General features: G+C 41.6%; 1 protein-coding gene across 1 annotated transcript in view; it reads right to left on the minus strand.

The window, feature by feature from the left end:
• CIT (citron rho-interacting serine/threonine kinase) overlaps positions 1 to 13,576 on the minus strand; it is a 3,433,971-nt gene that overhangs the window by 380,624 nt on the left and 3,039,771 nt on the right. The window lies entirely within an intron of this gene.

The raw sequence follows: 13,576 nt of genomic DNA on the forward strand, positions 1-13,576 counted from the left end.
TCAAAGCTGATAATAAAAAGGACATTAAAATTAGTGGGGAAAAAACGGACTCTCTATGAATAACCAGTATATCATTAAAGATTAGAGCACCACAAATGGTGAGTCTCTTGGTTCATAATGGTAAAACAAGAGATACAGATACATTATGTGAATTGTGTTAACTAAAAATCTCTCATCCAGCCAATTCTCGAGTGTAAATGAGTTATGTACTTCCCTTAATGATAGATCTGTATTTTTTGCTTTTGCCCTTCCTCTACAGATGGGTCTTCAGATTCGACTTCAGCCTCTGTAGGCTCTGAATTCAAAGCTCATGCTCCTCTCCTTACTCATAATCCCCTACTGCCCCTGAAATTACCTCAGATAGAGTTTGCCTGAGTAGCCATAAAGGATCCTCTCCTCATAGACCAGAATTCATAAACTTAACACTTGGCTCATATTCTGCTCTGGAGCTTGAAAATCACATGAATACAACCAAGAAAAAAGGCAGCACAGTCATTCCAGAAACCAATCAAAATTAATTCCAAGAACAAGAGAAGGAGGATGCGAAGCAAACAACAGAGACTTATCCTTATGGCAAGTACATAACTTTTGGATCGGATGTCTTTTCTGACCTTTCCTCAATGGATGGGACAGAGTCCACAGCTAATGAAAATCCTTGGAAGGTCTCATGGAAGGATATTCCGGAGGACACCTGAACCAAAAGCAGCCCTATTTATTGAGTGTAAATCCAATTTATAATGGGAACTGAAGGTACGTACACTGAAGCAAGGGGCTGCACCCCAAAAATCATCAACAGAAGCTCTTGAAATGAAAGTAGTAGCAGTAGTCACAGCTCTAGTGGAATGAGCCTTGATGGGTTTGGATAAAGTTAACCACTTTTCTCTGTATACAAATGAGATGCAGTCTGATAACCATATAGAAAGAGTCACTTTAGAGACTCCCTGCCCCAGTTTGGCTGTTGAGAAAGAGAGAAACAGCTGATCAGACTTTCTAATTTTCTTTGTACGGTGAAGATAGGAATGGAGCTGACAATGTACAACCAACAAATGCAGCATTTGTTGGTTAAATTTGGGAAGATGACTGGAAGACTAACACACTGAGGTGTCTGTAACTACCTCTGGAATAAAGGCTGGGTTAGTTTACAGGGACACACTAGCCTTATGAGGGATTAGGTAAGAAGTTTGCAAGAAAAGGTCTGCAATTTTGGTACTCTCGGAGTTGAAAGAACTTCGACCAAAAATAATGTTTTCCAAGCTAATTGGCTGCAGGTTCAAACAGAGGTCTAGATAAAGCCTGTAATAGGTTCATAGGTTCATACTAGGCTATCTGCCCTAGGGCATTTATAAGCCTAGCCAGAATGTGTTTGGCTTTCGCCACCCATTTTAAATTTATTTTGCTATGCCCTTTTTCGAGGTTAGTATACTGTGCCTCTGTCTAACAGTGACACAGAAGTGATACCCGGGGTAAACCTACGATCTGCCATCCACTCATCAAGATTCCTCTTGAAGAGAGTCAATGAGGGACTCTGCCTAACCTGGACTGGGATTTTATTCCAGAGTGAAAGGAGCCTCTGGGTTATGAATCTGTCCCTCCAGCATGTCCTATTTATTTCAGTGCTGAGGTTCAAGTCTCGAGCGTGTAGCTCGATGGGATTTGGATTTTCTGAGGTGCAGCATGTCCATTAATTCCAGGTTGGACATGGCTTTATACGTCAGGCACAGATCGCCTCTGAACAGGTGGTATGCCACTGAGTAGAGCTGGAGTTTCTTTAACCGGGCAGCATATGGCATCTGTTTGAGCCCTTTGATCCTCTTGGTGAGGCACTTTTGGGGTCTTTCCAGTTGCTGCAGGTGTCTGGTAAGGTACATCCCAAAAGGGGTATTGTACTCAATTATGGGCCTGATGAGGGATGAGTAAAGAGGCACGATGACCTCCCCTGATCTAGATGTGAATCTCTTCATGATTAGGTGGGCTATATAAAATGTTTTTCTAACCACTTTGGCCACGTGGTTGTCAAATGAGAGATTGCTATCAACTTGGGTCCCCAGGTCCCTAATTACTTCTTCTGTATTTAATGGATTACCACCTATGTGGTAATTTGTGGGCACTTTGTTTTTGCCAAAGGGATGACTATACACTTTTTGGCATTTAGCTTGAGGCCATGGCTCTGGCACCAGTTGTCTGTTTCTATGAGGCCCTTTTCGAGGATGCTTGTGTAGGCTGGAGAGTCGATTATGGCGCCCAGTTTGCAGTCATCTGCGAACTTGGTCAGCCACAGTCCTTCCGTGTTGGCCTGTACCTCCGAGAAATATATACCGAACAAGAGAGGTCCCAGGACTGAGCCTTGTGGGACACCACTTGTAACTGGTTTGGAGTCTGACATGGCTCCAGCAATTCTAACCATGTGGGTTCTGTCCTTGAGCCAGTTTGCAATCCATCTAGTGACATAGGGGTTTATATTTAAGCTGGTGAGCTTATCTATAATGCCTGAGTGGGGTATTGTATCGAAGGCTTTTGCGAGGTCCAGGTAGGCTGTGTGGACCACCTTCCCCTCGTCAATGGCCTTGGTGACTGTTTCAAAGAAATCAACCAGGTTTAAGAGGCAGGATCTGCCCTTAACAAAGCCGAACTGGGTAGGATCCAGTGTTTGTAGGTCCCCAATATCTTTATTTATGAGGTCCATGATGATCCTTTCCATAGCTTTGCAGACCAAGCTAGTCAGGCTTATGGGGCGATAGTTTCCAGGATCCACTGAGGCACCACCTTTATGGAGAGGGACCACTGTTGCTGTACGCCACTATTTGGGCACATATCCTGTAGTAAGGCTGAGATTGAACAGTAGTTTTATGATTGGGTTTAGCTCTTCTTGGAGTTCATGTAGGACGCAGCCCGGGACACCATCTGGTCCCATTGATGCTGTGTTTTTTGCTTTGGAGAAGGCGGCTCTTACCTGAGCATCTGAGATGTCAGGGGGGCAGCACTCTGCTGGGATAGATATTTGCCCTTTTGGTGGGGAGGGGAGTTTGCTGAACCTGTCAGCTAGGATGTTGGCAATGTCTGTGGGTTCGTGTATTTTTGTCATTTTGGACTAATTCTGAGCATATCTGGGAATTACCACCCAGGTTCCTAACATAACTAAAGAAAGCCTTGTGATTATCCTTAGTGTCCTGTGCAATTTTTCTCTCGAAGCTGGCCTTAGACAACTTTATGTGTGCCCGTAGTTTTTTGCTAATACTGATCAGTGATGCCTTCCCTTTTTGGGATTTTGCTCTATCATTTAGTAGCTTCCTCCTTCTATTGTATAGTTTGTTTATGGCTGGGGTCCACCAGACAGGACGTCTGCCTTTGGAGGATTGGGTCTTGGTTTTATTTGGGATCGCATGATCCATGCATTCCTGAAGGTGTTCATAGAATGCGTTTATAAAGGATTCTGCGGTCTGGGCCGTATTTTCCACAGGCCCGGGGGCTTTGAAGGATTCCACCTCAGTTCTGAGGAGTGTGAAATTTGCTTTAGAGAAGTTTTTCACTGTAGTTTTCTGGGCAGGGGGTGGGGTTGGGATGTGAATATCCAGTGAGATTAGTTTATGGTCTGATCTTACCAGTGAGGGATACACTTCTGGTCTGGAGCACAGAGTCCCCATGTTGGTGATGATCAGGTCCAGTATGTTTTCCCCTCTTGTGGGAGTGGTAACAAGTTGTTTCATAGCATTTGAGTTTATAAATTCTAGGAACCTTTGGGCTAGGGTGTTGGAGCTAGAGTAATGCTACCAGTCTATGTTTGGGTAGTTGAAGTCACCCAATATAATGGTGTTTGGAGAGACCTTCATATTTTCCAGTGTTCTCAGGAAGGCCAAGTGGGGTTCCTGGGTTTGGGAGGGTGGTCTGTAGCAGGCTATAAACTGGAAGGCAGTTTTACCCACTGTTAGTTGCACATGGATAGTCTCTGATGCTTCGTGCTTTGCCACCAACCTGGAGGTGTGGGTATCTTTGATGAATATCAATACCCCCCCTCCTTTTGTGGTTCGGTCCAAGTTTTGGGGCCAAAAAGCATGGTATGAGGTATAACCTGGTCTCTTTTCATGTAGTCCAGGGAGGTACGTCTCAGGTCATTCACACCAGCATGGACAATGACTGAGTCATATTTGTACTTGCCTTGGAGTGACCTGAGTGCTTGTGTTATGTGGCGGATCCTAGTGCCCGACAGGCTGCTCACCGTGACCCTCTCTTTGTTCAGCCTGGTGAGCGGGACGTCAGTGTGCCTGACGATAGAGTCACCTATTACAAGTGTATCAGGTGTGTTGTTTAGTCTTAAGGGCTGTGACTGTTTGGCACACTGGCTTTGTGAGATATGTGTTGCACGTGTTTTATTTTGGGGTAGCGGCTGCTTGGGTGTCTGCTTTGGAGGTCTCTGCTGCTTCGGCAAATCTTTATTTAGAGCCTCCGAGTATGTTTTTGTGTGATTATGTGTTTGGTTTGCTGTCGTGGTAGGTCTATGTGAGACTGGAATTGTAGTGAGTGTGGTTTCCTTCTCCTCCTGACTGGTTATGCCAGTACTGAGTTGAGAGAGCTTAGCCTCCAGTTTGGCTATATGGTTGCATCTCTCACATGTGTTGGAATTTGTTGGGAGGAGGAGAGGGTTGTCTGTGTACATGAGGCAGTTGTAACATTGCCTCAAGATTCCCAGATTCACCAGCTGGACCGGAGAGGAGATTGACAACTGACCTTTGGACATGCTAGAATAATATTGGGAATTCCTTAATAATTGAAAACCAGGGCCACTGGGGAGTGAGGGTATAGTGCTTTTAATTTTTAGTGCTGACTTATATAATTGCTTTAGTGAGCAAGTGCCAGGTAACTTAAGTGCAATGTGTTACAGGTAACTTAAATGCAAAAGCGACAAACAGTAACTTTCTTTCAAGTGAAACAAGGAAATAAGTACAGTAAGCAATGCAGATATCACTAGTGATCCACAGAAGCTGAGAAGCCAGATTAGGTGGAATTAGCATTCCAGGAAATAACAAGCAAACAAACAACAAGCATATAAACAAAGCTAGATTCAGCAGGCCTGGATCTAGTCTATGCTACAGCAAACAAGGTGTACCAATTTCAGTAAGATACAGTTCAAATATTCAGGCACTATAAACCTTTAACCAGAAATTCCCAGCTCAGATGGGCAGAGTCCAGCCTCTTCTCCCACAAGAGTGCAGACCACAAACCTTCTTAATGTAAAATAACTGGCCTGAAGCCCAAGTGCTTAAACCAGAACTAATACACTTTAAGAATAACAGACACTGGGCTCTCAATCAGCAGTTCCCAACTTAGAAGGATGAAAGCTACCTGTCCTGCCACCACCGTGCATGCCACAAACCTTCCTAATGTAAAACAACTGGTCTGAAGCCCAAGTGCTTAATCCAAAAGACTTAGAATGATAGCTACACTTTAATCAAGTTACTACCAAGCAGTAATAAATACAATTGAATACTTTAGAGAATGCCTGGATTAGTGCTCAAGTTACACAAACAAAGCTAGATCCAGCAGGCCCGAATCCAGTCTATGCCACAGCAAACAAGGCGCACCAACTTCAGTAAGAAGCAGTTTAGATATGCATGCACTATAAGCCTTCAACCAGAAATTCCCAGCTCAGAAGGGCAGAGTCCAGCCTCTCCTCCCACAAGATTGCAGACCACGAACCCTCTTAATGTAAAATAACTGGCCTGAAAGCCCAAGTGCTTAAACCAGAATTAATACACTTTTAGAATAACAGACACTGAGCCCTCAATCAGCAGTTCCCAACCTAGAAGGATGTAAGCTACCTGTTCTGCCACTACAATGCAGACCACAAACCCTCTCAGTGCAAAACAACTGGTCCGAAGCCCAAGTGTTTAAACCAAAAGGCTTAGAATGAGTTACACCAAGCAGTAATAAATACAATTGAGTACTTTTAAGATGATGCAAAAGTAAAAAAAAGTAGGTAGAAACACAAGTACAGTAAAAGCAGATGAATTTTTTTTTTTTTCTGAACAAGTGCTGAGATCAAAGAAACAGATTTGAGTGCTGAAACTAGAAAACTGGCTAGTTATAAGAAAAAAAAACTAAGCTAGAAGGCTTCCCTCCAACACAGAAGGGCTTGGGGCTCAGAAGCCTACAAATAGTCTATACCACTTAACAGGAAAGGCAGGAAACAAGCTTAAAAAATTTTTTTCTGTTTCCCAGATGCTCTCTTTGTACACAGTAGGAGTGCCTGAAATCAGAATATGATCTCACTGCACTCAGTTGAGTGAGCAAATGAGATGGGCCCAGAAGGAGTATCCAAACACAAATTTACAAGAAGGGCGGGCAGTTGCAAGGCCACTAAGATTAACACCAAAACAAAAACAGGGAGGGTGAGTGGGACTAACTGAAGAGCAGAGTGAAAACTTCCAGTTCAGTTAATATTCCTTCCACACAGTTAAAATCAATTTAAATACTGTATTTTTTTGAAAAACAAAGAGCAGATAAAGGTACTTAAATTCTCTTATACGTCCAGTTGAATATAGCAAGTTCTTAGCCAGCCAAAGGTGAGGTTTTTAAGCAGAAAATATTTCACACTGTACCACTTAAATAGGCAAGGACAGGAAATCAAAGAATGTGACTACCCTCACACCTGTAATTACTAGCAAATAACAAAATTCAGCAAACACTGACTAACTTCCAGTTCAGCTAATATTCCTTCCACACAGTTAAAATCAATTTAAATACTATATTTTTGAAAAAAAGAGCAGATAAAGGTACTTAAATTCTCTTATACGTCCAGTTGAATATAGCAAGTTCTTAGCCGGCCAAAGCTGAGGTTTTTAAGCAGAAAATATTTCATACTGTACCACTTAAATAGGCAAGGACAGGAAATCAAAGAATGTGACTACTTCCACACCTGCAATTACTAGCAAATAACAAAATTCAGCAAACACTGACTAACTTCCAGTTCAGCTAATATTCCTTCCACACAGTTAAAATCAATTTAAATACTGTATTTTTTGGAAAAAAAAGAGCAGATAAAGGTACTTAAATTCTCTTATACGTCCAGTTGAATATAGCAAGTTCTTAGCCAGCCAAAGCTGAGGTTTTTAAGCAGAAAATATTTCACACTGTACCACTTAAATAGGCAAGGACAGGAAATCAAAGAATGTGACTAAATGGTAATGTCCCAAGGAGAAGTAGTATTACTTACGGGAGGTCTTAGAAATAAAGTATCAATGAGGAAGGCTTTGGATAATTTAAAGGAAGCAAAAGATGACAATTTTCTCCAATATTAAAACTAGAAATGGCAGCTAACCGGACTTTGATAGTAGAGAAGCTTGCCCCACTGTGAAAAAGGGAAGCCAGAAAATCTAACATGGCTGGAAGGGGAGCCTTAAAAAAGGATCCAAATTCCTATATGAGGCCCAAACAGAAAATGTTTTCCACTTGTTTTTGTAAATCTTACTGGCAGAGGGTCTGTGGGATGAAGTGAGAATGTGGATTACTTGGGAGGAAAGCCTAAACTAACTATTCATCACTGGAAGTGGAGAAACCAAGTGGTTAACTTAAGAGCTTGACTGTCCGGGTGAGAGAAAAGATCGGGATTGGGACTCAGCACCCAAGCAGGCTCTGTCAAATGTGCCCAGAAGAAGAGAAATCTCACCCATTGAGGCCAGAAAGAGGCAATGAGGATGAATGCGATCTTCCTCTCCAAGGCTTTCGGTATGAATTTCAGGATAATGGGATTAGGAAGAAAGGCATAATGGAGTCCAGGGGGCTAAATGTGGGTCAGAGCATCCCTCAGTGACTCTCCCGCCTGAGGAATCATAGAAAAGTACCTGCTGCACTTTGTGTTGTGTGGGGAGGAAAAGAGATCACAGCAAGGTTGACCCCAGCTACAGGAAATCTGCTCTGCCATATGAATGAGATAAGCCATCATTAAGTAGTTCACACAAGTATTTTAAAACCAGAGAAGTAAATACTATACAGGACTCTATGATATATGTTAGGCACCATCTAGAAAACCTCTTCTACTTGTAATATATGATTTTCTAGTTCCAGGTTTTCTTGTCTTCTTTAATACCTGCTGCACATCCTCATCGAAAAAGTTCCTAAAAGGTATCAACATATCAGCATAGAATCACCTAGGCTGTTAGCTGCACCTGCTCTAAGTTGGGGTGCACCAGTTGCCCCTGACACTGTGTGATAAGATCCAGACTGTGAGGAGGCTTGTGGTAAATTGCCACTGGCCAATTCCATTAAAAGGGAAAACTACCTTTGCCTGGGCCAAAAGGGGGTTACCAAAATGATCTTTGGTGATTATTTTTGAATCATTAGAAGTACCTTAAGTATCGATGGAAAAGACGGAAATGCATAAAGGAACTTTACTGTCCACATAAGTGAGAATGTTTCTGTCCTCCAAGCATGGCTGCAAGGATGTCTCAAACAAAAATTTCCCAACTGTTACTTTTAAAAGGAGGCGAATAGAACTATTTGAAGTGTTCCCTATATCTGGACCAAATCCAGATAGACCTCTGTTCTGAATTACCACTCATGAGTGTCTGTCTGGGATCTGCTTAGTCTGTCTGTCACTAGGTTTTGCTCTGACAGGATGCATGAAGCCTGAATTGTCAGATAATTCTGCAAGGCTAGCTTCCAGACCATTACTGTCAACAGGCAAAGAGGACATGACCTTGTACCCCCTTCTTTGTTCAGATACCACATGAATGTGGTGTTATCTGTAACCAATAAAAGGGGACCTGGAGACCATAAGTGGTGCAGAACTTTTAAGGTCTGAATCACTAACATTTCTTTGATGTTTATATGCTTTGAAGTGTCTGAAGGACCCCATTTGCCTTGCACAAGAACTCCTCTAGACATTGATCCTCATGCAAAATCTGATAAGTCCGTCTGGACTGACTGAACTAGGGTCTGGACAGAGAACAGTAAGTCTGGACTGAGAGACATCTAATCTTTCCACCACTGTAATCTCACTCCACAAAATTCAACATTGGAATCTGGAACGAGTCCCTATTAGAACAACAAAGAGTCAATATAATATATTGAACGGCTAAATAGTCGAATATTCCAGACCTCGAAATTGGTTTTGGGGGGCTGTGCCCCCTCCCGCGCTAATTATATATACCAACTCCGAGACCACACTACAGTGAGGAAAGGGGAAATTTTCCAATCTTTACTGTACCGCAATCTCACAAAATCGATCTCGAGGTCCAGAATATTCAACTTTTCAGCCATTCAATATATTGATTTTTAGTTGTTCTGATAGGGACCGTCTGGAACTTCAAGGGAAGTAGGTGCTGGGTCAAACAATTTTTTAAGCAACACTGAATATTTCTCATGCGAGTCTGGGCAGTGGCATCATGAAGAAAATTGATTCCATTAAGTCTATAATTTTGAGAAACTCTCTTGCAGAGGCCGCTTCTTGAAGAGAGAAATCCCTAAAAATATTCTGAACAGTCAAGAATTGGTCTTCTGGTAGAAAGGACATACTTTTTTTCATTCACATCAGAAAGGCAATTCTTTGTGAGGGTATGAGACAGGACTTTTGTAAGTTAAATTTGAAGATGTGAGCATTTGGAATGTGATAAGCATCATTCAGATGTACAGTCATCATGAAACAGTCCGGAAGAAGGAGCAGAACCATCTGCAGGGTGAGTTTTTTGAATTTGGGCTCTTTCAGAAAAGTATGTAGGTACGTCAAATCTACAACTGGTCTCCACAATCGCTCCTCGTTGGGTAACAAAAAGATTCTGGGTAAAATCTTTTTCCTTTTTGTGGTGTTGGAACTAGCTCTATAACGCCTATTTGCAACTTGTGAAGAAGTACTGGAGAGAAGAGATGCATCTGATCTGGTCTGTAGGGGTGGGGGTGTTTCCCTGAAGGAAGGATTTTCTGTCCACTGCTGAGAATATCCTCCATGAATTATTCACAGCACCCACTTGTCTGACACTATCTGTGGCCAGACTACAGGGTTGAGCGAAAGCCTGTGGGAAGGGGAAAGGAGAGGGACAAGAGGAAGGTATGGGAACCCCTGAGTCAAAGCTTAGTATTTCTATAGCAGGAAAATTAATTTTTTTTTTTTTGGGGGGGGACCCCTTTTATTTGGTTTGGAAGCGTCACCATCCCATTTCTTCTTGGTACTGACTCTTGTTATGCTGGAATTTTGTTTGTTCTGCCCTTTAAAACTGCACGCCTTCTTAGGGGAGAACCTGGAAATATGAAACATTCTAGATACCCCATGCATTAACTTACCTGCCATCCCATTGTTTGCTGGGCAGCAGCAGGACCAAACATAAATTGAGAACTTAAAGGAGCATCCAATATCTCATTTTGTAAATTCTCAGAAAAATTTTGGTCATGTAACCAAGCATCACATCTCAATACAACAGAAGTGGCTGCATACTGAGTAACAGCTTAATTCTGTCTCTCTCAGTGTGAAAACAGAAACTTGGAAGAGAAAGCCAGTGTATCTAGATTTAATGGTATATTTCAGTAACTGACTAGCAAGTGCACTGCCTGGATGCCAGGAAAAAAAGAAATATAGAGGACCAACCAGGAGGAAAATCAGCTACAAAACTTGAGCAAAAAACGTAGACAAGGAAAAGTACTGCAGTCATTCAGAAAAAAAGCAGTGCAAGATTCAGACATGACTTCCAGTAACCTAGAGGGAAATATAAAGTAGATGCACACAGACCTGGTTAAAATAAATGAAACACTGATGGAGTACATCAATATAAACAATAAAAAGATGGAAAAATGGAAGAAGCTTTGAACAGGTGTTTGGATAAGGTGACAGAACTGAAAACCTCTGTGGCTGAAATGAAGAAAAGGCTGGCTGAATATGAGACTGTACAAGAAAATATGTTTCAAAAAATTATAGAATTACAGGACAGATCACATAGGCAAAGCCTGAGATTTTCTGCTGTACCAGAGAAGCTGGAAGGAACAGACTATTAATTTTATGAAACTACAAATAAGCAACTGGACTGGTATTCCACAACAGGAATTATTAATTGAAAGGGCACATTGTGTGTACACCCCAAACATGGCTATGAGAAAACAATCTAGACCTTTAATAGTAAAAATGTAATCTTACCAGCAGAAGGAGTTGATTCTGACAAAACTGTGGAAGAACGACAAAGTACTACAAGTGGGAGACAGCAGAATTTTTGTGGAGAATGAATACTCATAGCACACCAAGCAGAAGAAGAATACATTTACTCCATTATATAGGGAATGCCGAGAAGCAGGAGTGAGATTCAAACTGCTGTACTCAGCTATCCTCAAAATATTTTTCCCTGGAGGAACAAAAACATTTTTTGGTGAAACATACGCTAAGGAAGAAATGCAAAAGTTTGTCCAACAAAAAGTGAGCTGTGAAACAGACAGAGATTCCGCTTCTTGTTCTTTTGTTAATAAAGACCAAAGAGAGACCATGCCAGTGAAACCTTTCCCAGTGTTTCAATGGAAAATGATTGAGAGAGGGAAAAAAGCACAGAAGTTGACTAGAAGAATCAAGAGTGCACTGGAGACGAAGCAGAGACAGGGTTTGGCAGATAGAGATTAACAGGAATAGAACAAAAGAATTTGGAAATATTAGACTTTCTTGGACTTTACTAAACTTGAAGTGGACTCTAAAGCAAATGCCCTACTTTGTGTCATTAATTTTTGGGGACTAAAATCAGTCAACTGGAAAGTGAAAATGTGTGATTACAAAGCAATAATTATATTTGTGACAACAGACAGAACAAGGAAATCTGGAATTATTGGACTTCTTTGGACATTGTTAAACATGTAGGGGATTCTAAAGCATATGCCCTATTCATGTCAATGTTTGGAAAAATACTCAGGAGAGGGAAGAGGAGGGAGAGGGTTAACTGTAAGTAAAACTATTGTTTTTCTTAGCACTATTACTCAAGTGGTGCATAATTTTCTCTGCGTGCTCTAAAGTAAACATTTTCAGTTATTTTTAAATGTAATGGGGATACTAATGTGAGTAGGTGCTTCTGTTTATTCTTTTTGTTTCTTTCTCCCTTCTCTCTTTCTCCTTTAGTTTTAAGAAATGTAGGCACTCCAGTGTAAAACAAAACAAAAAGGGGATCTGGTTAAAAAAGCATAACAAAAGAAAAATCAGTGTGCTTTTTCTCATTCTTGCATAGGGGAATGACTGTGGTAATGCCTTTAGCTTTATATGGTAAGTTCTGCCACAAAGCAGGTAAATGAAAAAGAATATTATTATAAGGTCTTTTTTCTAGTAAACAGTCCTGTATCTAGTTCTTATGTCACTAGCAGACAATCTGATAAAAGAGAAATGGCTTGGAGAAAATGTTTTCTGAAAGCACAGCACTTAATAGAATCACAGGCTCTACCATGCATCTTAGCATAGATAAGCTTTCTTTCTGTTTAGCTCGAGTCTGTGTGTGTGGCTGTTACTTTGGAACTTACATTTCTATTAAGGGGAAACTTCGATATTTGAAGCTGTACATAGTTTTGTGTCTTATTAAGTTAGTAGGTTTTAAGGATGTATTGTGTGTATTTTTATTTGAGGGTTTTCAATAAAACAAAAGGTTCTGTAAGATGCGACATAGGCTCAAATGGAGATGACAAGAAACAGTTGTATAAAAGATTAAAGTACAGTTGTGTACACTTACGATAAATTTAGATGTTCGAGTGTATTCACTGTTGCAGTCATCACATTTGGGTTATCTGCCTGCAGGTAGCCCTCAGCTGGCCTGAATACCAGAGTCTTGGATTCCTGCGTCGGATGCTGTCTCTTCTTCCATGACGTCAGGTCGTCAGGGGTATAAAACATGCAGCTGATGCCATTACATCAGTTTTTCTTGCCCCAGATGTCAGGTGCCCCCACAAAGGGAAGCGATTGTGTGTTATGGTACACCTACATCAAAAAGCAAATACAACAGAAAGGTAACTACACCAAACAAGAAGGAAAGGTAGAGCCAAGAGAAGTCAGGGGGCTGGAGGGAGGGTAACCAGGACTGCAACAGTGAATACACTCGAACACCTACATTTATGGTAAGTGTACACAACTGTACTATGTCCTTCGTGTTTCACTGTTGCAGTCATCACATTTGGGTCAACTCCCAAAGCTAAGGAAGGGAGGAGAAAGTTAGAGATCATTACGGCCAGATATTAAGCCCTGCAAGACTGCAGTGGCAAAACAGCTCTGGATTTAGAAAACATAGGCATGTGGTAATGCTTGGTGAAGGTATGCATGGAGCTCCAGGTAGCAGCTTGTAGTATGTCCCTGGTAGGGACTCCTCTGAGTAAGGCTGTAGAGGTAGATGCAGCCCTGGTGGAATGTGATCTTATCCCCTGTGGGGTAGGTTTTCCATGGTGCTTGTAGCAGAAATGAATACAATGGTCTATCCATTTAGAAATGGTTTGCTTTGAAATGGCCTTCCCCTCTGCCCCTGCAGCAAAGCCAACTAGCAGCTGTTCAGACTTTCTGAGAGGCTTAGTCCTGTCCAAATAAAATCGAAGTTGTCTGTGCACGTCCAAAGATTGCAGTATTCATTCTCCTTTGTTTTGTGGATTAGGG

The sequence above is a fragment of the Protopterus annectens genome, chromosome 4.part0 (assembly GCF_019279795.1).
Source record: "Protopterus annectens isolate FY-2018-M chromosome 4.part0, PAN1.0, whole genome shotgun sequence".
Lineage (NCBI taxonomy): Eukaryota > Metazoa > Chordata > Ceratodontiformes > Protopteridae > Protopterus > Protopterus annectens.